The 27,321-nt window shown below is 48.2% G+C and overlaps 1 protein-coding gene across 4 annotated transcripts in view; it reads right to left on the reverse strand.

Moving 5' to 3' along the window:
* LOC115031305 (voltage-dependent L-type calcium channel subunit alpha-1C) overlaps window positions 1-27,321 on the reverse strand; it is a 486,264-nt gene that overhangs the window by 68,654 nt on the left and 390,289 nt on the right. The window lies entirely within an intron of this gene.

Raw genomic sequence — 27,321 nt, forward strand, 5'->3', positions numbered from 1 at the left:
AGCAGACTGGGTTTGAGGAGGGGACTAGCTGATATTCAAAATAAAAGCAGAACCACTGCCCCAAGGAAATGAGGGTGTCAATAGCAAGATCTCTCTCGTGGGAACATAGCTTTCTGTCCAAAGACTTGCTCAAGGTGAGCAGGAAAATGGAACCTAGGAGGAGGTGAGCAGGTACTAGGTGCTAAATATGAAAGCTTGCTTTTTATCCTCAAGGGGCAGACCTGCCTTTTCTCCCCTACCTAGGATTAGCCTCCTCACACTCTAGAGAAGTCTTGGTGGTACCACCTGGTAGAGACAGCTCAGGTGCCTTCATGCTCCTCTCTTCATCCTTGCAGGGGCTGCACGCACGCACACATACACACACTCTGAACTGCCTCTTCCTGGGAGAAAGTCTATCTCCTGTCATCAAGCAGCCAGCCTAGACCAGTTCAAAGCCTCCAGGAGACACTCAGCTCAAAACCCTAACACCCAATTTCCCCCTCCTCTAACAGGCCAAGGAAAGTTCACTGAAGACCTCTGGGCCCACACACATACATGATGGTCAGCCACCTCCCACTTGGCCTTCTGTGCAGGGTAATCTGAGCCTGGGGCTTGGGGGCCCAGTAGGAAACTACCAGGATGGATGCCCGGTGCCCCTTTCTGTTCTTTCCATTCTTAGATATTTTGGGAGCACCAGGCTCACCATTAGTAGTCCTGTCAAAAACAATTTGAGGTTTCAATGTTAAAAATGGCAGATTCTAGGCGCCTCCCAGACCTGCTATAGTGGGGCACCTGGCTGTAGTAACTAGGAATATGTGATCTACACAATTCTAGGGGTGTCTGAGACACCTCAGAGTCGAAGAACGACCAACTCGCATGCTGATGAAGCCCTCAAGCAGACAGCGATAATGGGGAGGGGGTGACAATGTCAGATTTAATCAGCACCTCAGGTCCGTCACTCGCTACTTATTTTAGCCCCAGAGCATTGGCCTGTGGAAGTGACTGCCTTGTTCTAGTGAGTTGATCAAAGTAATATGAAAATTCACATCTTCCTATGAGTAGTACCGGCTTAGCACAGAGCTCTGCCCATTGAAGGGAAAAGCAGGTTACAGAAGACGCTACTATGTAGCCTGAGGATGGTGGAGAAGAAGCTGTCGCCACTCCAGTCTGTCTCCATACTATCCCAGGATAGGTTAGCGCTTGCATTTTTGCACCAGATAACAACTTGGCTTCTATTCATACTCCCCCCAAACCTCCACAACTCCATTCCTATCCGTACCCCTGAAGCCTTCCCAGAATCTGACTCAGTTGGAGGTGTGACAAGAAGAAAGCTCAAAGGGAACAGGTATGAGTTGGGTAGGCACCACTGGGCGCCATGCATTTTCATGTGCTCACAAATGTTCTCATTGCCTCTAAGTTTTCATTCACACGCCCACCCCCACCCCCAGCCATTAAGCAAGAAGACATAAAGCTAGTTGTTTTTCTTGCTTTAACTCTGCCCTTCCCCCCCCCCCCCCCCACCTCTCACAAAAGTCACAAAACCGTAATTGATAGTGAAGGTGTAAAACCTAAGCTCTATGGATTCAGAATAGCAAGTCACTGAGATGCACAGGGCTTGGGACTGAGCGAGTGTCTGTCTGAGAAGCAACCTTCATCTAGCCGGGTGATGGTGTTCGTTATGAGTTCATTGCAATATAATGATAGCAAGATGCAGAGTGTCTGGGAGCCAGTAAAAGGGGGCCTTGGACAAGAATCCAGAAGAGGGACAGCTAATTGCCTTTTAATAACAAGCCTGGAACCCAGTTGTGGCCTAGGCCATGAGATCGAGTGTTGATCAAACTTTGCAGCCAGCTCATTGATCCTTTCAGAGCATACACTGAACTGCCAAGGAAACATCTAAGGGCATGAATAGAAATCAAGTTCACCAAAGGCCATTCTTGCAGGTGCCCGATCGGACACCTCTGGGCCCTGTGTTATAGACACAGTCCTTCACAACCCTTCCATGACCTCAGTTCCAACACCAGGGGGCTGTGTGTGTGTGTGGGGAGGGGTATGTGGACTCTGAGCAGCACACAGCTCCCTGGTGACATGGTATAAGTCTGACATGTGACCCGTCCCTTTCTGGGATCCTAGACTTGGGAAATGTCACAAAGCCAACTTGAGTACACTAATATACCTGCCCACACTTTTCTGGGTAGAGGAGGTATGGACGCCTGCAGCAGAGACTAGGGGAAGGGTTGCTGGAGATGCTAATACCCAAAGCAGCTCTCTGGGCTTCCTGGGTGTTCTGTGGGCTCCTCTAACAGCAGTGGGTCTTCCCTGTCTGAGGGCAGCATAATGACTGCCTTCCTCTCACGTTCTCTTGCATCCCAATACCACATCCCCTCATCCTTTCCTTTCAATTGTCCCCCTCTTTTATTCTCATTTGGGCTGTGTTCTAGCTCATCTACTGACAACTGGAGGCCCATGATTGTACTCAAGTCTTAAATGCTCTGAAGAACTGACTGGAAACAGCCACATCCAAGAGTGTGACATTTTCTAAAACCTTGACAAGGATATGTTCGGCCTTCTTCACTTTCCATTTATCCTTTATTTTTGTATGTCAACTACTATTCAACTACACAGTAGGCCCCCAAGGGATATACAGTGATGTTTTAATGGTAATCATCAATCAATCATTTTGATTCTGGCACTGAGTGGCTTGTCTCTTTAGCCAAGTCACTTAACTTGTCTGGCTCTGTTTTATCACAGGTAAAATGAGAAGAAAATCCATATTGCTGCACTGAGCCCTGAGCATCCTAGGCTGTAGAAAGCACAGAGACAGGTAGGGGAGGCTGGCGGCAGGAGGACTCTTATTTGTTGGCAGGGCTATGCTAGCTCAATCCTGGCTCACAATGGGCCTGACCCAGGGGAACGGAGTGCAAGGAGCTGGTCTGATAGGATGTTAACACAAAGCATGTAGAGGATGCTACAGGGGCCTCCCTTTCATCAGCCAGTCTGGAAGGCTTTTATCAACGTAATATGTTGGCATCTGCCTAGGATGTAATCCAGAAGAGGAGCACTGCTTTGTGCCTTTTCTTATAGCTTGGATTCCCACCTCTAGTCTCCAAAATCCAGCAGTGAGTGAGGATGGATACCAGGGAGTGGGAGATATCTGCCATTAGGGAAAGTGCTGCTCTTTGTGTGTTACGGAACACATGCATGAACAGAAGCCACGCCAGGGTAGGTCTTCTCGGATGGAGAAAAGCCATAGAAGAACAGACAGGCTAGTCACATGTGTGTGTTTATACAGCACACTGAAAGAGCTGGGAGGAACTAGACACCACCACCTAAAGTTAAGCACTCACACCCAGAGATCCTGTGGGTGTCAATGTAAATTTATGTAAGTGAATTTATCAGAGCCGCCAAGACGTTGCCCCAAGCAGAAGTGCTGAGCTCCGTTGCACAATTTCATCTCAGTACAATGTACACAGACGATGAGCACACTGACCCCACATTATGCAGTGTGCCATATTCCAGATTGCCGTGTAGCATCAGCAGCATTCAACTTGGCCTCTAGGCACAGACTGATTTCTGTCTATTCTTCAGCCAAGAGACGGAGAAGCGGAACATTAGGGCCACGCTATGCGGTTTTCTCTCGTGCATTTGTTCTGTGTCACATTTTTTTTCTTGAGGTTCGCTCTGACTCAGTTCGCATGGCTGCTTTCTCAGGACAGTGATGGGCTTGTGGAATATATGAAACCAGAAGGATGAAGGCCCACGTGCCCACTGTTCTCTGGACAGAAGAGAAGGACCCATCTGGGTGAGCATCTAGTCCAGATAATGAGCTATAGTGCAACTGTTACTGTCCATGCATTGACTTAATGAAGCCCTGAGTTACTATGTCCATTAATAGATAAAGAGCCATAAGAGTCACCCCTAAGCATGGATAGCAAAGTGGGCAGCAGAGACTCTGTTGGGATCCCCACTAGTGCCTGAAATGCAGCTTTTCTTCTATCCCCAGAGCAAGGACTCACCAGACTATGGAAAGTGTGCATGGTGGAATATTTATGTAAAAAAGGATGAGGCTCTTATAGATGCTACAACGAGGCATCACTCAAAGTCTAAGGAGCCAAGCACAAGAGAGCAAATGTTGTGCGATCCTAGTTGTGTAGAATATCTACACTAGGGAATTCAGAGAGACAGAAAGCAGGTCAAAGCACCAGGGGTAGAAGGAAGGAAGAGGGGTCAATGTTAAATGGATGCAGGGTTTCAGCTTGAGGCCGTGATGACCTGGTCCCTGGTATCTGTGAAGCTAATGCCACTGAGTCAGACACTTGCAGCCGGTTGGAATAGCAAGGCTGGTGCTGTCTCTTTTTGTCACTGTGAGAATGGAAAAGAAACATTCTTCTGAGCGCCGAGTGCTTCCCAGCCGCTCATCTGAAGCCCCAAGGTAAGAATTAAACCTGGGTGAGTTCCACTTTGACAGGGGTGGATTCCGCAGATTGCCTGCCTGGATGTGGGTAGGGAGTCCACACGTCAAAGAATAAAAGTGGGGGGACCTGAGGGCAAGTCTCCTACTGAAGATTCCTTTATAAAGTGTGTGGTATTTCTAACAGTCGCAGACATTATTGTAAAGGACAAAGGAATAAGGAAAAACAAAACCCAAGCCAAACCAACCAACCAAACAATGTTCAAGAGTAGCCTCAAAAAAAAAATACTACTTATTTTGGGCAAGCAGCAAGTGCAGCTGGATGCGCTGAACAGTAAGCGAGTTGCACTGGCTCTATAGTAGTTATACACACCCCCACACCCCACAGTCTATTCCTCTGTACTTGCTGTTATGCAAAGTTGAAGTGATTTGCCCGACTCCCTCCTGTAGATCTCCTTCCCTAAGGGCTCCTCTTGCTTCAGTGCCCAGGAATAACCAGGAAGCGCAGGGGCTCAGATCACTCCCAGCCCCCACCCTGCCTTGAGCCTGTGTTCTCACTGAGCACAGGTTCTCTGAGTGTAAAATCCCCATCAGGAGGTTTGTTCCTCTTTCCATTCCCACTTGGTGCCTAGCATTTGAATCATCAGCCTCTGCACATTGCTGCCTCTGTCTTGGAGACAAAAGGAAGAATGAAAATCACCTAGGGCAGTCTCCTGTCCCACACTGAACCTCCCCACCCAGGGCCACTGATCGCATAGGAATCTGCTGGAATCCTTTCCTCTTAGAGCTGAAAAAGAGATGATGTTTTCAAGGCAACATATATTGGTGATAGACAATAGACAGCAAATATTGCCAATCAGGGCTGGATTACCCAGGGTTACTAGGCATTGGTTTGGTGACTATGAGCTGGTGTGTAATTTCCTGATTTGGGGGAATAGGCAGCCAAAGCCTTTAGCTTTCAACTATCTACCTCCCTTTATTTGAGGTGACCAACACTGATCTAGGGTAATAGGCCCATTCTCTGCCCACACCACTGCTACCCTATTGTGGACCTAGTCACTGACTATTTAAATAGTATAGCAGCTTATTGCCTGGTTTATGGATATCTAGGCAATTTCACTGCTCAGAAGTCTTCAGTAGCTCCCACCCCCACCCCTGTATCCTCCAAGTGATCTCAGCTTTCAGAGTGTGACTCCAGGATTCATCCCAACCTGGCTACATCCTTCACCTCCACTTATTGCTGTGGCCAAACCCGAAGCTCAGAACAGCCAAAGCAGATGGGCTAGTTGTGAAATCTCCCTTTCCCATCCTTCCACCCTCCTCCTTCATCCGTAGCTTCTTTTTCATCCTGGGGTCTAGCTCAGTGCCCCCACCTGCATCTTTTGCTTCAACAGGTAGAAGAAATCCCTCCCGGGCCCGCAGCATGCTTTGCACACAGTGCCATCACAGTGAGCTTTATCGTGCATGTGGCATCTGTGTTCTTCTCTCCTGCAGGGACACAGTGTCTACAGGGCAGAAGCAAGTGTCTTTATCACCCATGGCTCAGAGGGGGTCTTTACACAAAAGGCAAAGGGTTAGAGGAAAGTTGGCGCAGGGACCAAACCATAATTATGCTACTGAAATCATTTAAGGTCCCACTTCTTTGCTAGTGGAATGGGAATAATTAGGTGTGCACTTACGTCACCTTGAGAATGAGAAACCAGAGCTGTCATGTTGAGTGGTGATTGCTCTTTTATATCCCTGCACGCATGGTAGTTAGCACATAGAAAACATACCTTTGTTGAGGGGACCTACCATCTCTGTTCTAATGGCTGAGTGTCCTCCCTGGGGTCCTGGCCCTTCCTTTGTCTTTAGGGCCTCTGCTGAAGGCAGCAGTCAGCAACCTGTATGCTACCTCATCTCTTCTCTTTGGTCACATAACATCAGCTGTCCTCTCCCTCTAAGTGGTGGCATACTCCCAGTATTGCCACAAAAACAAGAGGCATGTGGGCCCGTATCTGCTTTCTATTATCAAAATCAAAATCCCCCCATGATCTGTTTGCTAAGTTCCTTGGAGTCTGAACCCTCATGAGCATCTCTCTCTCTGATCCACAGGAATAGTTTCCATTCTTGTTTCACACAGTCCCAACCAATAGCTCTGCATTTTGCTATATGTCTGGAAACCTACTACCCCTTGGTATGAATGAGGGGGCTGAGGGAGGTCTTCAGAGTGGAGGTCTCATGTTTTTAGGAGGTTTGATATCTACATGATCATTACCAGAGTGAGAACTCACTGGGCAGAACTTGAACGACCACAGTAAGTACTTTCTCATCTATTTGTGGACTCTTATGGCCCATGTGGCAAAAAGAAGGGCAAATGCTCTTATCCTTCTCTTCTTCTACTTTACCATCACATCCCCACTGTCATGACATTACTATCAGAATGCATTATCTCCATCTTCACCTCCATCATACCACCACTGCCACACAACCCCGTGGGATCACTGCCATGGCCACCACGACCACCCTTCCACCCTTTCAGAGCGTGGCTCCAGGATTTACCACAGTCGAGCTTCATCCTTGATGACCACTCATTGGTCCAGCCAAACTAGAAGCTCAGGACAATCAAACCAAACAGGCAAGCTGTGACCCCCTTCCACTCCTCTATCCATCTCTTTCCTCCACAGCATCCTTCTCACCCTGAGGTCTATCCCTCTCCTTCCTCCACAGCATCCTTCTCACCTTGAGATCTAGCTCAGTACCACCACTTGCCTCCTTTGCGACCTTAGGGCTCAAGCTTGTTTGTCAGAATGAGAATGTTTTCTGGGGTTCTGCTGGTGATACATGAAATGACTGGCTTCTCTGTGGCATTTAGCCACATAAGCAAGCCTGTGACACTCACAGCCCCCTAGCCAGTTGGAACTCACGATTCAAGGATGGCATTTGGACATAGGACTGCAGAACTCACCACTGGTTATTGCAGAGCCCACAGAGTCCCACAACTGGTCAAACCCATCACCTTGTGAGGGTTACAGCTAGCTACAGCCCAAGTGCTGGTTTCATCTCACAGGGAATCCCTTGTCATTATCCACTGTGGTATTTGACTCAACCTAACAAATGTGGTGGGAAGGGAAGTTTTATGACTGATGCCTTAAAAAGAAAGGCTCTGGGGCTGGCCACACCCATGTTTGTATGAAAGGTTGGGACACAATTAAGACCATCGTGGGTACAGGGGGAAGGCAGGTGTGGTGTGCTGAGTGACAGAAACGCAGAGGAAGACCTGGAGTCTAATAAAAGTTCCTAAGAAGTGAGTTAATTCTGATGCTGCTCTAGTTTTGGAATCCTTTACTGAGACCCTCATCTCATTGGATCGGTTCTGGACCTGCATTTTCCAACTCTATCCTACACAGTCCACAGCACATTCTCACACACCAGCGGAAAGCAAGAAGAATACAAAAGCATTGCATGAAGAGAACATCTCAGATCATGGACTGACTAGGTCTCCAGTAACTGGCCCAGACTGCCTTCAGAGGGCAGCCTGCAGGATTCCAAGCTCAGCCCTCATTGCAGCATGTGACTGGCTGTGAAGGACACACTGCAGGAGACAGAAATCCACACCACAGTCGTAGAAGCAGCCAGGGTGGGCTGCAATGGCTCTCTACTACCTCATCATCGGACATCCAGGGATGAAAAAGGTGGGAACACAGACCTTGGGCTCCCCTGTCTTGTCTGAGTATTCTTCTTACCTTCAAAGGATGAAGGCCTTTTTGAGAGAGTAATGGCCCATAACCTCACAGTGGGTGATACACATCTTAACAGAGATCCCGAGTCCTGGCTCATCAGGCTCCACTTCTCTTCCCTCCCCACCCGCTGTCCTTTCTCAACTTTCAGCACCACACCACCCATTAAAGGGCTTCCTTCCTCCCTTCCTGCTCCTACGAAGGGCATAGGGCTGGCTTGTGAGGTTCTCACTGTGCTAGGAGCCAACTGTATCCACCCCTCTAGGAGAGGATTGTTGTACCTTGTCCAGGCCTAGTGACCTCCTTCTCCCGTGCTCATCCCAGCCTTTAGCCAGTTCCTGTCTGTCTGTCTGTCTGTCTGTCTGCTCATTTAGTATATTACTATCTGGTTCCACAGCCTGCATGACAAGTTTTCTGAGTGTAGCTCCTGGCTCACTCTAGGAACTGGGTACTCTGAGGGTTGGAGCTACATCACTGCATCCTTTGTCCCCACAATGCTTTTGTACAGAGCTGGGAACAGGCACATTTCTCCAAGATGGAGGCTGAAAAACAGTGAGAGTCACCAAGGTTAACATGCTAGTCCTGCCCTTCCTCTCATGCTGTAAGCTCCTCACAGCAGACAGTGTGCCTTGCTCTCCCAGGCTGTTGTACTCAGCTCTTGGTGCATAACTGCAGGCACAGTGAAAGATGGCCTCCTTCTTAGACAGCCCTTCTCCACCCCCACCATGTGAATTAAATAAGACCCTTCACTCCAGAGGCATGGACTACAATTTTAAGTATGGTATGTCCTCACTCACACATGAAGACCAGGAGGGTCAATCTTATAGGAAAGACTGAAATAATCACTAGAGACTGGGGATGAGAGGCAGGAAATGTGTCCTGTAAATAGGCACCAACATATAATATACAGAAGCAACTAATTCTGGCCTTTTTCAGAGCCGCACAGAGACTGTGGTCTATAGCCATGTAGTACAGTCACTAAGAGCAGAGACCGGGGGGTCCTGCCTGACTCACCCAAGTAAAAGCATTGGGGTGGGGGGATGCAAATTCTACCTAGCTGATCATTATGCCTTATAGGTGTGTTCACAATTACCTTATCACATTCCATAAATATTCACAAATATCAATTAAGAAATGAAATCGAGCAGGGTGCTACCTCCGCCCCATGGGCTCCCGGTCTGTAGGATGCTGGATGGCTTGCATCATGGAGACAAATTATCAAGCAACACTACTTGTGGACATCCCTTCAGTGAGCACTGCAGACACCAGAAGTGCAGGACAGGAGAAGGGCTAGACTTGCTAGGGTAGAGGCTGGTGTGTCTGATGTTAGATAGCTGACTCTTTGATGCATGAAAAATGCACATGTAGGCAATAAGGTTCCTGGGAGACACAAAAGGCAGGACATTTTTTTTTGCCTTAGTTTTCAGTGTAGAACAAATATTTCATGAAAAATATACGAATCTGTGAAAATAGCATAATGGTGGTGGTGACAACAGTGTTTGCTGCAACGAGGAAGGAGCTGCCAGTATTCTGTACTTATTGTAACACCAGGGAGAAAGAGAAAGGCTTAAGTTACAGCAGGCTGTGAGTAATAGCTCAATTCCATATTTTATATTAAGGATGTTGCACCTGGATTTAAGAAACTGGGTGAAGGGCTCAGGCTGTAGCTCAGTGGTGGAGGCCCTATGCCCCAATCTTGGGGACATGGGGGGGAGGGGGAGGGGAAGGGGAGAGGGATAAGACACCACAGAGAAGAGAGAGAGAAAGAGAGACAGATAGAGAAACAGAGAGAGGGGAGACACCACAGCTGGGAGAGAGACAGGGAGAGACACATACATAGAGAGATTGAGAAAGACAGAGCACGAGAAGGTGGGAGAGAGAGATATATCACAGACATAGACAGAGACATAGAAACAGATAGATAGAAGATAGATAGGTAGATGAATGGATGGATAGATCAATAGATAGATAGATAGATAGATAGATAGATAGATAGATAGATAGATAGAGAACACCATGGTGATGAAATGATGGTAGTCTGGGAGTGAAGGATAATAGTAGTTTAGTTGTTTCAGGAAAATGTAGGTCAAGCAATGTTTGGATGGCCTGGACTGCTTAGGGAGACAACCACAGGGTTCCAGGAATGGGACAGTGACCTTTGACTAGAGAGGGCAGGCATAGCTGGGAGAGCAGACATACTGCACACAGCCTACAGGCCACAGAGGAGCCATCAGTGACTAGATGGCTGCCTGGCTATCCCAAAGGCAGATCTCATTTTAAAATTGTTTCTTATGAGCTGTAAACAGGGATAATTCTGGCTCTTTGTGGGTGTCTCCTTTTCCCTGTAAAAATTGGCCTGCCCTGCCTGCAGATTGGTTCAATTACAATGATATAAAACAGAAAGCAGAAAACGGTGGGACATGCCCTAAAATGGAGTGTACAGTAAAGGTGACTCACGATCTCTTCCTTCAGGAACCTTTGCAGGGGGAGGTAAACTATGGGTTGCCTTCCCAGGTGGAGTTGAGTTCAGTGGTGAGAAATCTCAGCTCATGGAACTCCAGGCGCCAAGGGCTTCCGATCCCTGCAGCACCCCCCTCCCCCAGCCCCCTGATGTTTTCTAAGCCCCATGTCACAGGATATTCATTGTGTAGCAGTAGAACAGCCACCCAAGTGCTGCTTGCTATGGCTTCCTTGGTCACTGTCATAGTAGGGAGATAGCTCAGCCAATTAGGATTCCTAGCTCCTGCTTCATGCTTCTCGCCAGGTCCCAGGCACAGTTCTTTACATATATCTTTATATACATAGTTTCGGCCCGTGGCAGGCAAATTGACAGTCACATTTTACAAGACGAGTAACAGCTCTGTGCTGGACTGTAGAACCCTGGGCTCCACTTTTAGTCTCATTGATGCTACCTGGTGACCTGGGGGGAGGTCACCCAGCCTCTGCAGACCTGATATTTTCTCATCCATGAAATGAAAAGGCTAATTTATCATAAGCTCCTAAACTTGGCTCTCGCAGGCACCTAGACCTGCTCTGGGCCTCCATCCAAGATCTGCTGCGCTGGAGTCTTCGGGATTTGGCTATCAGAGCGGCTGGCAAGCTCCCCAGCCTGAAGAATGTAAACGATCTCCATGGCTACTGCTAGCCACGGTATTCTTTTTCTCATATGTGTTCCCCACCCCTGGCCCTCTCTGGCACCCAGGAGGAGGATGCTCTGCAGCAGAACAGCTTGGGCTCTGAGGGTGGGGAATGAGAAAGAGCTGCCCACAGACTGAAGCAATGGGTGGACAGAATCAGCAGTAAGCAGCCCCCAGGTAAGAGGATCAGCTGGGCCAGCAGCCAGCAAGGGCAGGGAGGTAGGGCATGGCTCCATGGACCCAGCTTCCTATTGAGAGATGTGGAAAACACACAGAAAGGGTGATCTGTACTTGTAGGAGCTGATACACTGACCACTGCAGACCCAGGAAGATACAAGCAGCAAGCACTGTCGGGAGGACAGACTGAGGCTGCTCAATGTAAGGCAAGAAAAGAGGAAACAAGCAGTGTTTCTGTACATGACAGTCCAGCATTGGTTCCATGCCTTTTTGCCTCCCCCAGATGGGACTAAGGATGAGCAAGTAGGGGCAGGCCCACCAGATCAGTTAGCTAATTTCTGATCTCCAGGTAAGACATTCAATGTCTTTGCCTCCCAGTTAGGAATATTCTTGGCCCTATTCACTCAGGATGAACCTAAACAGCAGATCGATGGTAAGTTAGGAACACCACTTGTTACTGTCTGAGTGTTTGTGCCTACCCCAGCCCGGGTTCATATGCTAAAGTCTGAACTGCCAGGCTAATGGCTCTGCTAAGATCCCAGGTCTTGGTAGGAAAACAACAGCCACCCACTATCTATGTTGGGCTCAGGTGAGCAGTATGAGGTACCTAAGGGTGATCAGTGGGCTTGAGTTCTATCACATGGCACCCAGCAACCCTGTCTGGAACAGGGTGGGAGCAAGAACAGACAAGAGAGGTTTTCCTTTGGCCTCGATTTGCACACCATGTCACACTAGTATCATACAGACACACACGAACACATATACACACATGTCAAACACAGAACAAGAGAACAGAAGGAAGGAAAAAGAACAAACTAGATATGATGTAGTTGTCCTGGTGGCTTATGCAGGCAGTGGTTTCCTGGAGGAGGTGGGGTAGGAACCGAGCAGTAGACAGACGGAAAGGTGACAAACGTGAGGGTCAGAAGGTAAGTTCACCCAAACGTGGATGTCAGAACTGCTTGATGGGCTTACTTTAAAAAGGACAACAGTAAATTTCATATTAAGAAAATTCTGCTGGGCAGTGGTGGCGCACGCCTTTAATCCCAGCACTTGGGAGGCAGAAGCAGGCAGATTTCTGAGTTCAAGGCCAGCCTGGACTACAGAGTGAGTTCCAGGCCAGCCAGAGCTACACAGAGAAACCCCTGTCTCAAAAAAGAAAGAAAGAAAGAAAGAAAGAAAGAAAGAAAGAAAGAAAGAAAGAAAGAAAGAACGGAGGGAGGGAGGGAGGGAGGGAGGGAGGGAGAAAAAAGAAAGAAAGAAATAAAATTCTGTGACCCCCTCTGAGGAAGAAAGAGCAATGCCCCACTACTGTGGCTATCATTCTGGGACTTAGGATTAATCTACTAATGTGTACGCATGTTTTGCTTCAAGATTGTAATCATTCCTTCCCCACACTGTATTTAAACATCCTGTGTCTTTTTTTCGGCTTCTCTATAACATACACAGTGATCCTGCAACATCAGAGAGCATAGGAAGGGGCCTATGTGTGTCTGTTTGTGTGGCGTATGTTTGTGGGAAACCAATCCCTGCTCTGGGCCTGAGGTTCCTACCAACCTGTGAAATCCCAGGCCTGTCTCTTCAGGGGTGTTTGCCAATTCACAGGGTCTCACCCTAGGCCTTGCTTTTCTTATGTAGCTGAGTATAAGTATTTTGCTGGCCCTCATCTGGTCCCTTCCAGCTTAAGCTCTGCCTCTGCCCCATGCAGCATCCTCAGATAAGCATAGGGTGGCCAATCTATGATTCTGCCAAGTAGAAATGGTTAAAGAGACGATCACCAGCTATCATCCTAGGATAACAACCACACACCACCTTTACTCACCGTCCCTGTCACCATCACACATGCCCACTACACTCCTGTTCTCATCCTGCTAAACAGCAAAGAATCTTTTCTGCAAATGGCACAGACCACAGGTGGCCAAGTTCTCTGGTTCAATAGATACTTCCTACATCCCTTCTATGAAGGCATCCTCTGGCCTCCAATCCAACAACCCACCAATGGAATCTGGTTTTTTTGTTTGTTTGTTTTTGGTTTTTGTTTTTGTTTTTTTTGTTTTTTTTTTTTTTTCGAGACAGGGTTTCTCTGTGTAGCCTTGGCTGTCCTGGAACTCACTTTGTAGACCAGGCTGGCCTCGAACTCAGAAATCTGTTTGCCCCTGCATCCTGAGTACTGGGATTAAAGGCATGCGTCACCGCTGCCCAGCTGGAAACTGTTAAAAACAGCTGCATTACAAATTGAGTTCTGTGGTGAACACCTTTACTACCAGGACTCTGAAGGCTGAGGCAGGAGGATTATGGGTTCAAGGTCAGCCTAGACTACTTAGCGATGCTCTCAAGAGTCAATGATCATTTCCTTGCTTCTTTAAGCTGAGCTGGCTCTGTCACTTGTTTGGCCAAGAGAACACTGCAGAAGTTACAGGATACGACATCTAAACCTTGAGCTGTCAGGCTCTGAAGCATTTCTCTGTAGAAACAAACTTCAGCTAGACTACTAGAAATAATGACACAATCAGGCAATCTAGCCTGGGCCAGCTCCAGCATCCCAACCAGCTAGGGCCAGCTCTAGCATCCCAACCAGCCAGGGCCAGCTCCAGCATCCCATCCAGCCAGGGCCAGCTCCAGCATCCCACCAGCTCACAGTAGATATATGACCAATGACCTGGCTAAGACCTCTATGCTAGGACCAACAAAATGCACAACTGAGCCCAATCCCAACAACCAACTTATAAGACACACAAGCTAAATAGAGTTTTTAAAAGTCACTATATATGTAAGAGGAGGGGACACCATCTTTCTAGCCATAATTTGCCTATATCTTCTATGCCTTGCCTTTGGAATAGAATTTGGGCTTCCAGTGTCTAACACTTGACCTAAATTATCCTCACCTCAGCCTCAGGCTTATAGTATCTGTTTCTATCCTGAGATGTTATCCAATCTTAAAGATTCAACATTCCATTTCACTTCCTTGGCCTTTGGCTGAACAGTGATCACCTTGTGGTATTCCTTGCTGTTAATTTACTTGTGATAGCGTTAACTTTACATGGTTCATTAGACGCTGCCTTCTCAGTTAGATTACAGTCTTTCAGGGGCAAAGTCTTGTCTTTCATTCAGACTCCATTGCACGGGATTGATATTTTTTTTTTCTTATTGGTGAGTTTTAGCAGCCCCACAGAGACCTGAGCACAAGCCCTAGGTCGCTTCTCTGCAGTGTCCTATCTGTCCCTGGGCTGCACTCTGCTTCCCCCAGAGCTTTACACCAGGTCTGTGCTCATATCTATGACAAAGGAGCCTGAAAACACGGCGAATGGACACCGATTTAGTTTCCTATCTGTTGTATGATAAAACATCTGCACAAAAAGCAATGTAGGGGAGGAAAAGGTTTGTCTGGGTTACAGTTCCGGGTTAGAGCCCATCATTCCGGGAAGTAGGGCGGAAACTTAAGCAAGAAGTCACATCACATCTGTAGTCAGAAGTAGAGTAAGCAAGCTACCCACTTGTTCTCACCCAGCTTTCTCCTGTCTCATAATTCAGGATCCGCAGCCTAGACATCGGTAAAGTGGAAATGGGCTGGGCCTTCCTACATCAATCAACAATCAAGACAGTCACCCATAGGCCAACCAGATCCAGAAGATTCTCCCACTAAGACTCTTTTCTATGGGCTGGAGAGAAGTCTCAGTGGTTAGAAGGGCTTACTGCTCTTGCAGAAGACCCGAGTTTGGTGGCCAGGAGTTTGTGGTAGCTCACAACCACCTACAACTTTAGTTCCAGGGAAACTGATGCCCTCTTCTGGCTCTTGTGGGTGCCTGTACACACTTGATATACATAAAGCCATTTATACTCATGCATATGCACATAAATTTAATAATTAAAAATTAAAAAAAGACTCTTGGGACTGGACAAATGACTCAGTAGTTAAGAGCACTTGTTGTTCGTGGAGAGAATCCCAGTTCAGTCCCCAGCACCCACGGGGTAGTTGGCAACCATCTATAACTCCAGTCCCAGGGAATCTGATGCCCTCTTCTGGTTTCCTCAGGCACTGCACACTTGTGCAGCACAGACACACATGTGGGCAAAACATCTATACACACAAAATAAAAATCAATGAATCTTTTAAAGGGGGGGGGGAGGGAGAGAATCTTTTCTCAGATGGGCCTGGCTTATGGTGGTTTGAAGGCTAAAATCAAGGTATGGAGAGAATGAGAGAAGCATCCCCAGCCCAAAGCAAAGCAAACTTCACTTGCAAAGTTTGGTCTCTCAAATCTGTTAGGGATTTCTTGAACTCTCTGGAAACTTCCCCCTCCCTTTTATTCCTGTGACCTTCCATTTGTCCTGGACACTGGCCTTGGCCAATGCAGGCTTCCAGCTTTCTGTCTTCACTGGGTCTTTCAAGTTAACTACAGAGCTTTGAGGAGAGGACAGATAAAAAGCTTAGCATTGCAAATGAGGAATGCTGAGCCAATACCCACAAAGAGGGAGGCATTTAAAGCAGGCCTGAGGAAGGCAGGCTGCTAAGGTTACTCTGTAGAGGGAAAAGGCAGAGGCCCTGCTGGTCTCACCTCTGGCCTTACTTTTCTTTTGTGGACAAGAATAAGTCAGGGTGAGGTGTTTGGCTGGCCCTCCCTCCATCCTCCATCCAGAGCTTTGTTCCTACCGAGACACCACACTCAGCTGAGCAGGTTTTCATACGGGCTTGAGTGTGTGTGTCTGTGTGTGTGTGTGTGTGTGTGTGTGTGTGTGTGAGAGAGAGAGAGAGAGAGAGAGAGAGAGAGAGAGAGAGAGAGTGTATGCATGAGTGTGTGCTTATGTGTAGGTGTGTTGCTCTAGTGTTGAGGTGTCTAACAGCCTGATGACTCTATTTCATGAGGAGCTCTGAAGCTTGGCCCTTGCTGCAACTCTCTCCTTACTATTCAGCTATCCCAGTAAGGATTCTCTTAGACTACACCCCACCGGGGGCTCCCAGCCTACCTTACTGCCAAGGCCCTTCCCCAGTGTGAATACTTTTCCTCCCTGTCCCTCTACCTCCAAACCACAGCCCCTGCCAGCTCAGTTTTCCTATGACAATGAGGTTGCCTCTTTTCCTGGGATCTCAAGCCAGCAGAAGAGGCAGGCAAGCTGAGGGGCCCACAGCTTAGGAACTCCATGAGACATGAATGCTAAACTGAACACACTCTCTGGGCTCTGTTCTTCCACAGAGGACCCTTTCTGTGATGTGTCACCCTGCTTTTCAGCTCCCAGTTCTTTGACATTATTCAGTCAATCTACTTCTAGCCGCAGATGTGAGAGTCTGTCTCGTTCCCCATGAAGACGATCCTGTTCTTGTGTCTGGGTGAGCTTTAGTTTCTCCTCCCTTCTGAGTCTCTTTTTCCATCCCCTTGACCCTTCTAGCCTTTTCCTTTTCCAAACTATTCCTTCTGCCTTCTTCAGCCATTTCACATTTACCTTTCACCAATGATGGATGGGTTGCCAGTCCCTATGAGCTCAGCTAATTGAGCTATTTCTTGTAAGATTTGCCTATAATTTGAGCAGACTTTGGCAATAGAGATGCTTACCACTGTGGCTTTAACCTGTGCCACTGACACAGCCCCTCATGTGAGACAGTTGAAGTAGGTGGCAGGGAGCATGAGACACAACAATGCTTTCCCCCAAGCCCCTATCCCCAGTGGCCAGGAAGAGGAAGGGGAAGGCATTCCACATGCTCCTTGGAGCATCACAGTCCCACCCTTTACCCCACAATGATCTCAACCCTTCCAGCAAGAGCGCCCCCTTGAGGTCCTACCAACTCACACGTTTAACACTGGAGCTTGTGATGGGTGCTCAGCACAAGGCCCTAGCAGGAACAGAGGAAGAATGTCCTTAAACATCTTTGTCTTTCCCACGGGACTGGCTGCTTGAGTCTTCTCAACACAGACCCTTTCAGACAAGATGCCATACATCTCATGATAGTGTCTAAGAAGAGACAACCTCCCTGTTAGGTTCACCAATTACCATGTCTCCAGAACATGTCTCGAATTATTTCATAAGCCTTACAAGAGAACTATGAGTCCCGTTGGTCTTCCAGAGGGCCTGGGTTTGGTTCCCACAACCACCTGTAGTTCCAGTTCCAAGTGATATAATACCCTCTTCTGGCATCTCTGGATTCCTGCACATATGGAGTGCACACAAACTCATGGAGGCTCATACATATACGTGATTGATCTTAAAAATCTTTTTTTTAAAGACACTTTTCTCAGGTGATTAAAGGTTGTGGCAATTTGACAAGGGAAAACCAACCATCTGTCACTGACCCCTGACCCCTGACCCCTGACCCCTGACCCCTATGTGAATACTCTAGAAAGTCAAACAAGCACCAAAGCAAGTAAATATGTCATTCCTGTCCCCAGGAATTAGGAAAATCAGCTGCTAAAACATGACACTAACTTGTTGAAACCACACAGATTATCATCAATACCAGGCCAAGCATGGACAGTTCTAGCATCTAGCTAAGTTCTATCATTTAACCTTCCTTAGCTTTGATTTTTATCTACAAAATGAGAATAACAAAAAGCTGGAGTCATGTGACTATGGCTACACATATAAAAGTGCTTTGTAAACTGTAAAGTGTGTTATGTAAATACCAGGTGGCCCCTGTCCTAAAGTATACCTCTACTCTGTGGCCAAGAGGGCTTCTTACAACATATAATCTCACACAATTCTGTCACCTCGCCCAGTTGCCCTCTAAGGCACAAGATTCAGTTAGAATTATGAAATTGAAAGAGACTTAACGGTAACCAGGTTCATGTCAGAAGGGGGGAGAGCACAGGGCTGGGGACAATGACCCACCCAAGATGGTACAGCTAGGTCTAAAGCCCACACATCCTGACTTCTGCCCAGTGCTCAACCTGACTAGGAGATGCTGCTGACTCTGTACCTCAGCTATGGCTGGACCTTAGACTCCTTCTTATCATTCCAGAACATTGATGGGAGTTAAAGCTCTTTTGTTCTCCACATCTTAAATGGCCAGTCACACACATTCAAATAAAGACCTTTCAGAGAGTTATTAACAGATGTGAGGAGACATAGGTATAAAGTAGGCAAAATGGGAAATACAGTTAACATCCAAGACAGGTCTTGGTGCTTCTAAGGTAGCAGTAGCATGAACCTGACTTGAAAATGGGCTTGCTGATCATACAGGTGATGGGAGACCCTCAAGGGAGCGGCCACAAGTCCCTGGGAAAGAGAAGATGAAGGTACACCTCTGATGTATGGGTTGTCTGCAGAGTCAAGAGTCTGCCAGCTGGGGTGCCCAGTGCTCTCCCACTGGAAAAACACATAGGTCTGCTCTCCTGTTCTTCTTTTCCAACCTCTTTCTTTATGCTGGATGGCAGGTTCTGCACTGAATTAGCCGGTTATGAATGTGTTCAGGTATCCTATGGAGGAAGAGTCACTCAGTTTGTTGGGTAAATAATTAAATAGGCTGCTTTAGATTTCTGATTCTGAAATTTTACAGCCACTTTATTCCTAGAGGGGTAGACGTAAAAATGAGGGTCTCATTGTGACAGAGTTCTAAGAGCAGAGGGACAGAGAAGGGGGCTCTGCTCTTGGCCAGGGTTACCATGCTATCACACACAGCAAGGACTTGTGACCATAATCAGGTCACAGGAAGGAATGTGGCTCAATGAATAAGACGTATACACAGAAGCGGCGGCTCTCAGCCTCTGGGCTATGCTATTGGGCTGTCCTGGCTGCTGTTTTTCATCTTGGAGGCTCCTCAGATAGCTGTTTTCTATGAGGAATCCTTGAAACAAAGAGACTTAACAGGCTGAAATACGAAGTATAGAGAGTTCTAACCAGGATTGCTTCTGATGTCTTTTTATTTCTCTCTCATTTACTTTTGTCATTGGGACGAGGCTCGTGACCTCACACATTACCTAAGGCACACACGCTGAGATACTTCCACAGTCCGTATAATTTGCTTTTATTTTCTTGTAGTTGTCATTGTACATAGGGCTGGGGATTGTGCGCACCAGGCAAGAGCTCTACTACCAAGCCCTCACACTAGCCAAGAGCTCTTCTACCAAGCTCTTCCTTAGCATCCACCTCTGACCTTCACCTTGAGAAAGCATCTATTTCCCAGGCAGGCCTAGAACTTGCGAGTCTCCCATCTTCAGCCTCTCTTACAGCTTGGATCTCAGGCCTGTGCCACCAGGCCAGGCTACTACTGAGCATGTCTGTCTGCCTGTCTTTTTCTTTGCCCTTCTGTTTTCTCATCTATAAAACAGCATTTTCAGATGTTATCTAACTATTGGGAGAACGGGGCAGATCATTGGGTAAAAAAACAGCTGCAATAACCAATTAGCATAGAAACTCAATTACAACATGCTTCTTGGTTAGCTTTAAGTTTTCTTACTCTATTGGGACTATGGGGACTGTATTAATGACAAGGCTTTGATGATAGCCCACTGATACTAGACCAGCCACGACAAGTCTTACTGCCAATGTGGAAATCAACTCTATTGACCACTTTAGTTCTATGGCCATTTAGAACCATATCCACGAGACCTGACTGCAGGAAGCTGAGCTCACAAAGGAGGTCAAAAGCAGATCAGCTACTGGGAGATGAAGACCTATACAAATAACATCAACTGGAGTACTGTCTAGTCCTTACAGCTCTTATAGAAAATAGGTGCTCTCCAGAGAGGGAAACTAGGCTCAGAGATGTTAAGTGACTGGAAGAAAGTGAGAACAAAGCAGGATTAGATCCCAGCCCAGACCTCTATACCAGCTCTTCTCCCAGCTCCCAGACAGCTATCTGATGCCTGACAAGAATGTCTGCCCGTAAGTAGGCCATGATCTTAGATCTCAAAGCACTTAAGAACATTCCAGAAGCCTGATTACAGAACCCCTGTGAGCTGGACAAATTTCAGTCCTGCTCTTCACTCAGAGGACATACTTAAAAGGATGTAAGCACCCTGGTCCAAGTTACCTGGCTCAGGACTCAGCCAGCCAGCCCCTATGTGAGAAAAAAAGCCCACGATCAGGCAGAGCCCAACTCAGCGAGGATTAGTGACCCTTCATCAGGACACCAGCTTTAAAGGTCAGCAATCAGCCCTCCTCCCCCTCCCCCACCTCCATCATCACAGCTGGGGCAGAGGACAGGGTCACCCCCCTTGGCCCATCTCTCACACATATTAACAGTGGCAGCTGAGTGGGTGGACGATTTCACAGAAAGAGGGCAGAGAAGCCCTCTTGGGAGAGAGGAGGGGAGTGTGAGGGGAATGGTAGAGCTCTCAGGTCAGGCCCCTTGGAAGCTCTTTAGCTTTTCCCCTTCTGATACTTCCACTCCCCTTCCCCCTCCCCCTTGAGTGGTAGCCACATCATCTCGCCTAGCACAAGGTACTACGTCCAGTGACATCATCTTGTCCCATCGAAGCACAATGCTGTAGCTAAAGTGACTCCAGGAGGACAAGCTTGGCAGCATCCAGGGCAGGGCCCAAGCACAGGCCCAGCTGGAGTTTGTGGGAAACACAGAGATGGTCAGAGGGAGAGAGCCCTGCACAGGTAAGCTCTGGCCTTGGCATCGCCAGGACGTCTGTGATGCAGCCCACAAGTGTAACCGGCTGTTCTCTCCAGGGGAGGTGACACTGGCATCTCTTCAGGAACGAGACATGGTATACCTTTAAGACTCCCACTCTTACCCTCCGCTGCAACCATTATTAGCAGAGGACCACTCCACGACATGGGTTCCTACTAAGTGGAAGAATACTGAGTCTCCCAATCAGAATACACAGACAGAAGCGGACTATGCGGCACCTGGAGAGTCTTTGAAAAATCCCAGGCTCGTGTGGCCCCTGCCTGTGCCCTAAGGAGTCTCATTGGCAGGGACAGTGATTCCTGGTAGGCTTGGGATAAGAGGAAGGACCATGGAGTAGTGGTATGACGGCTAATCTCAACTGTCAACTTTACTGCATCTGGAAACAGCTAAAACCCAAGGTGCTGGGCACTCCTGTAAGGATTTCTCTCGATCACATCATTTGAAGCAAGGAGACCCCACCCTAATCTAGGTAGCACTTTCTGATGGCAGCCCACATAAAAGGATATGAGCTTCCTTCTCACTCTGCTTGGTGCCTGCTGCCCCCAGTCTCACTGCCAAGCCCATCTTCCTGTTGCTCCTGCATTACCTCAGCAGTACCAGAACTAACTTTTTGGTGATTCCAGATCTGAAACCTTTCAGCTCTCTAGGAATCCTCCAGGCCTCCAGTTTCAGACTGCTGCTGCTGTGACACCCAGCCTTCACGGGTTGAACAACTGCAGAATCTCAGCCTCTACCACATAGTCAGGCAGTCTAATAAGTTACTTTATCTGTCTATCTATTTATCCATCTATGGATCAACTGACAGACAGATACACATATGTTCATACTCTCGGTTCTGCTTCTTTAGAGAACCATAATACAGGTCAGCAGGCTACTGGCTTGTGTTTCCTAACCTATTACATGTGCAACTTCAACCGTCACCTTTGCCAAGGGCAAATATAAAATACAAAATCCTATACTACATTTGCTGTGTTTGTGGGCATGCTTCCACCATCNTTCAGCAGGCTGAGAATCTCTTTGCTAAGTCCCTTTCAAGTGGATGGAGCTGGGTACTTAGCATATTCCCTCTGGGGGAAGCTAATTTCCAGCACCAGGGGGATGAACATGCACTATCCCTGCTACCCAGTTGGCCAGTACTCGGGGCATCAGCTCCTTGAAGGCGAAGGTAATTTCTGCTTACAGCAGCTCCTTGTGGATCACTATACTTTGGGAAGGGATCCTGTGCCCTTCCGGGATGGCCCTTCCGGGATGGCCCTTCCTGTGTCATCTCCAGGAAGCTGTTTGCTTTCCTTCCCATAATCCTTCCTTCTCAACCTCAGTACTCAACTCCCGGCTTCCTCCTGGTCTTATAGGGAAAAGCTGACGTGGAGAGAGCATGTTTTCTGGGGCTCCCAGACCTTCTGCCAGCCCCACCTCCCTCAAGTTCTCCGAGCACCTGCTCTGAAGTGTTAGTCACTTCCACCCAACTGCAAAATTGAATCACGGAGCACTCCCTTTTCCTGGAAGTAACTGAATTAGCATACATTGTCTTCGTACCGTTTGCAGTAGGGAAAGATGTCAGGATCGTGCAGCGGCCATGCACAATAATTTGGGGGAGTTTGTAAGAGGCTCTCCAATCAAGGGGCATGCACGTCTCATCCNAGCAAAGCCACCTTCACATTAGGGCTCAGAGTTTCAGGAAGCTGACTGGATCACATACTCAGGAAAGAGGTCGCTCTAGTTCTTCGATGGTGAAAATAATTGTTACATCAACATCTACTTCCTCACTGCCTGCAAGGAGGACAGAACCTGGTCACCACTAAAGCCTCATCTGCAAGTCCGCCTGCCCCAGAGTAAGCCCTCTCAGTCTGCCTCTCAGTATGGGTATGCCAGAAGAAAGCCCTCGCCAGGAATTCTTTTCTGTTGCAAGCAGGAAAGGTGACCATTTGCAGGGAAGGCAGGGTGTAGTGACAAGTCTGCTCAAAATAACTCTCTAGTCAATTCCTGGAGTCCTCCNCATTGACACCACTCCCTTCTCAAGGGCTCTCACAAGGAGAAGCGATCTGTAACTGAATTAGCCTCCCAGAAGGGAGTGTGCTTTGCAAGTCTCTGATTAAGAGGACCACCAGCTTCCCCTTCTCATCTGATGGACAATCTCACAGCCATGGTACATGCCAGGAAGATAGGGCCATGGAAACTCAGGGCTGCTTGCTGCGAGAGGCTGGAAGAGGCCCTCAGTGCTGACCTCCTGGGGAACAAAGTGCCAAGTCGTNTCCCCAAGATGGCATTATCTGGGAGGAGGGCATCATCTTAAAAGCATAGTACAGGACTGTAACGGCAGTCAAAGAGGAGACATCTGGCCCAGATATGGGTATTTAATGCACTTTCACTGGGGGCCAAGGTCAGCAACATCGATTGGTCAGGTTTTGAAGTTTANTGTCTTAGGAAAGTACTGAGTAGGATCGACAAGTACTGAGTACTGGGTACAAAGAGGGTTAGTCCTGAAGGAAGTCCCATTTGGTTCCATGTCTGAATGGCTTGAGTTACACCTTTGCCTTGGGCTTCATGCCCAACAGTCTGTACCATAACCTTAGCACCACACTAGTCAGCTAATAAACACGCCCCTGTGGCGTGTGCATGGACACACGTTTTCAAACGGAAAAGGCACCCATAAGTCAGTCAAAAGGAGCATTTTGAAACTGACCGCAGTGGGAAGAGAANGGCGCTTGCTGACTTCAGAGAAAGAAGCCATGAGAACACTGATCCAGCCCCAGGGCTCTCTACTGCTGAGTCCGCTTTTGTAAAGGGCCATAATGGNGACNCCTTCATCGGAGGTTTGCGNCACTACTGAAATGTACCTTGTGGTGACTTCTGCCTTAGGTACCCAGTGCTCACAAACTACCCTCCTCCTATGGTGACAACCCTTGGTCTGCTGGTGGGACTCTAGGTTAAGATGCACCAGAGCACAATACTTTTGAGTCTGGCTTCCAGAGTGGAAGACCNCATGCTCCTTATCAGCACGCCAACATGGGCGAGTAGTTGCATCAATGACCGGCCTCAAGCTTCCTCACTGAGACAGTGGAGGTGGCAGAAGGTAGCTCGTGCCGCTGTTNGGAAGACCCCGAGGGTTGGGACCTGTGAATCTTACTGCTTCTCTGTCTTTTCTCTGCCCTGTGCTCTGGCCTCTCCCAGTGNGACTTCTACAGTGTGCTTCACACCTTCTCAAACCCGGGCACAGTGACAAGCAGGAGGAGGGAGAGAGAACACGTAGCAAANAGCCCTGTTCTCACTGAGTTTGGACTCGGTAAGAAGAACTGGGCATTAAGTGAGAGAGTAAACGAGACATTTCGAAAATAGCAGTGAGCTGTTACAAGCTCAGTGGCATTCAAAGCCAATCTGTGCACAAGGACAAAAGTGTGGTGGTGGTGGTGGTAGGGTTATTCTGGCCTGAGTCCTCTATGTGCATAGGAGGAAGTCTTCCTTTCCCGAAATCCTCTGCATGTAAGCTGCCCCCAACTCCTCTAAGAGGTCAGGCAGAGAAGGTCATCATGGGCACGAAGCTAATTAAGACCACCAGGAGGGTGGCGGGTTAAGGGGTCTGAGGAAGAGATTGTGAGGGACTCAGCAAGCTGACTGAGACATGCAAAAGAGGTCTGTTGGCTAGAAAAGGCAAAGGAGAAAACCTTGGTGGTGGGGATGTATGTGGAGCACTGCCAGCAAGCTGGTCATGTCTCAGGAAGACCAGGCACACTCTGCATGGAGCAGAGAACGGAAGGGCCCCTAAAGCCATGGGGCTATGCTCTCTCCTGCTGACCGCTGGGCAGCGTGTCCCCAAGTCAGAGCTGCTACCACTGCCGCTCACTTTCCTCTTCCGAGGTGTGAGAGAATCAGGGTAACTTTCCAGATGGAAGAAAGGTGACTGNCCCACTGTGATGATCCCATTCAGAAAGAAATCCACCGTGACGGTGCTAGAGGGTCGTGACCAGGGCCAGGGGGACACACTGGAAACCTGGACAGCAAAGTGGAGTTTTGGCTCTCAGACCAGAAGTGAGTAACTCCCATCTCAGATGGAGAAACAGAACAGAAGATAAAAAGGCAAGTAAAATACCNAAGGGAAATCTGAAAATGCAAAGAATGAAGAGGTAAGACAGCCAGGAAGAGAAAGCATAAGGGAAACACAGAAAACGGAACAATGGATGGGCATCAGCGGTTCAAGTCCCCATGTCCATCCACTGTTCACAATGCCCCTGAGACCTGCCCAACAGGTGCAGCTGGGTACGAGGAGCTCATGGTGCACTCAGTTGTGATCTCTAAATCGGTGGCACCTCGTGGTCTGTGGCAAAGGCATGGTGGGCATGAATCCAGCACCATGGCTAACATCTGGCTCCAGGAGCCCAGGCGGCAGCTGTGGGTGATGAGTGTTGCTGTGATGTTTCTGAGAGATACATTGGCCTTNGAGAAAGTGAGTCTGTGACCAGGAACCAGGGTCATTCCTGGCATTGGGCCTCCTTCNGGCTACAGGTCACATCTGTTGCTCAGGTCTGCCCATATTCAGTAAGAAGTAAAACACATTTGGAAGACACCAGCTTTCATGAAGTTCAAAGGCGTCCTTGCTGCNGGACTTCTTAGAGCCTCTGCACATTCACCTGTCCTGTGACATCCAGAGGAACGGGCAGGGGTATAAGCGTTAGGACAGCCTGGGTTTTATCTCAGAATAGCTATTTATAGTTCAAAAGGACACTGGATTCCACAAGAGAGGCCCTGACCTATGTATAAGAACACTGGACCTCGGTACTGTGCACACCTGTCTAAGGTCCCTTCCTTCAGCCCCCAAACCCACAGACTGCCCATTAAGTACAAGTGACTAAAATCTGTTCAACCCAGGTAGCCAGTACCCTTCCCCTGGCTCATGGTAGAACCCTCACCCTCAAGCTCAGAACTGTGAAGGCCTGGAGGGAGGCCATACTCTGTAGGTGGTAAGCCTTTCAAGAGAAATACTAAAAGTGACAGGAAGCCAAGGATATCAGGGGAGCCAAGTGACTGTCAAGTAAGGAACAAGCAGATCAGATAATTCTCATGGCACAGGTGACAGTGTTGACCCCATTTGATTGACAAGAAAAGTGGAGCTCATACAAGAAATTGACCCCCAGGTCCCATGGTTAGCACAGGATGGACCTGGGATGTGAGTGTGTGATGGCCTCACTCTGAGCCCACTGTGAGTGAGGAGCTACCCGGGAAGGCATTTCGAGTACCACTTGCAGAAGAAGCTTACACAGAACAAATACTGAGCAGACTAAGATAGCCAGGGAGAGCTTTCTTCATGAAAGCAACGGGGCAAACACAGAGCTGAGAGGGGCGGGGTCACTTTGGGGACCTCTGTGGCCATGTGGAATCGAAGAAGAGGCGGTGGGTGGGCTTGGCGAGATGGAGAGAGAGGTGTCCAGCTGAAGCCACCACAAACTTTTGCATGAGGACCTGGCAGTAGTGTGCTAAGTNGCCTTGAGACAATGAGCTTTGGCATGTCCCATCAGTGGGCTCCAGCAGCCCTGCTGACCAACCAGTGCAATCAACCAACCCTTTGATCTTAGCACACTTCCACAGAAGCAATAATTGGTATGCAATCCCCACAGAAAGTGGGGAGAAACTCAGAGGGTAGTTTATTTGGGTCAGGGGTGTCCTGGGCACACTGAGCTCCATCAAAGAGTTATTGATTTGATGATCATGTTTCTGTTAGCTCATCCTATCGACTTCCCCTGCATTCCAGTTATTAGGCTTAGACAAAGTGACCTGCCTTCCACTCCTCCCTATGGGTGCACCCTTACTTATTCGTCCAGTGCAACACAGGCGCCTTCTCAACAAGAGAAGCCAGGTTTCTGAGGTTGGATTTCTCTCCAATCTAGTGCAGCTTGACAACATATCAAATCTGTTTNATAGGCACCCGTTAAACGGCTCCTTTACATATCCATCAGACAGTCACTCTCTGGCTGAAATGATTTGTTGAGCGTTCTGTGGGCACTAAAAATGGCCAGACTAACCTGGACAGATGGCCACGGTCAGGCCAGAATTTGAGTCCCTTCATCTGTCCCTCCATGCTCTTTTCTTACAAGCTTTGAAGCAGAATGCACAGCCAGGCCCTCAGCTTAAAGATACACAGAGAGCTCGTCTCATGGCAGATTCTTACTGTTTACATTTCTCCTTCCTGGAAAGCAGGGTGTGGGCCACCTCAACTACACCTGCTGCCAGGACTCAGAAAAACAGCACTCAGTGAAGCCCATCACACACCTCAGCTCCTGACACAACTCACCAAGGCAGGAGACAATTGCACCCAGAACAGGACAACGCCCACCC

Source organism: Mus caroli, chromosome 6, assembly GCF_900094665.2.
Source record: "Mus caroli chromosome 6, CAROLI_EIJ_v1.1, whole genome shotgun sequence".
Classification (NCBI taxonomy): domain Eukaryota; kingdom Metazoa; phylum Chordata; class Mammalia; order Rodentia; family Muridae; genus Mus; species Mus caroli.